The sequence below is a fragment of the Somniosus microcephalus genome, unplaced genomic scaffold (assembly GCF_052327205.1).
Source record: "Somniosus microcephalus isolate GS21.2 unplaced genomic scaffold, FLI_Smic_1.0 unresolved_chr4, whole genome shotgun sequence".
NCBI lineage: Eukaryota > Metazoa > Chordata > Chondrichthyes > Squaliformes > Somniosidae > Somniosus > Somniosus microcephalus.
Window position 1 is genome coordinate 6,181,805 of NW_028225182.1, and position 586 is coordinate 6,182,390.

Genomic DNA, 586 nt, shown 5'->3' on the forward strand with positions numbered 1-586 from the left:
GGTGTGTGTAATTGGATTTGCTGCATTCCGCCGGCAGCAGGTGGTGAAAGCGGGCTTGAGACGGTGAGTGACAGGTGAGCGCTGCTTCTGATGCTGTCTGACACCCGGGGGACTCCAGTGGACGGGGATTTTAAAGCCCTTTAATTACTCCAAGGCAGAAGAAATGAAACAGTGTTTGTGGAACGTGTAAATATACAAACATCCCTGTTTGCTCTATCGACCTTGTGGCGCAAAGGTAGCACGTCTAACTCCAGATCAGAAGGCTGCGTGTTCAAATCACGTCGAGGTCATCATTTTTTTGGATAATCCCGGAGTTCATATTTCCTTTGCTGTTTCACAATAACCAGATCCTTGCTCTAAAGTCTGTCTCACTGTTTCCCCAGTGTCAGGGAGAGAAGCGCCTGATGCCCTCATGTATTTAATTTTAATATTCACAAACACAGTTATTCGTTCAAAATCACCCTGCAGGTGGCCACACACAGAAGAAACAGAGCCAGAGAGACAGACAGAATGGGGAAACACCGGGAAATAGGCAAGAGATATTGACAAGCAGATGTTTCCGAGACCAGAACCTGTCATCATTGAT

The 586-nt window shown here is 46.8% G+C and overlaps 1 non-coding gene across 1 annotated transcript; it reads left to right on the plus strand.

The window, feature by feature from the left end:
• Positions 1 to 218: 218 nt before the first annotated feature.
• trnaw-cca (transfer RNA tryptophan (anticodon CCA)) lies at positions 219 to 290 on the plus strand. The gene has a single exon. It is a non-coding gene; the product is annotated as a tRNA-Trp (tRNA).
• The last annotated feature ends 296 nt before the right edge of the window (positions 291 to 586 follow it).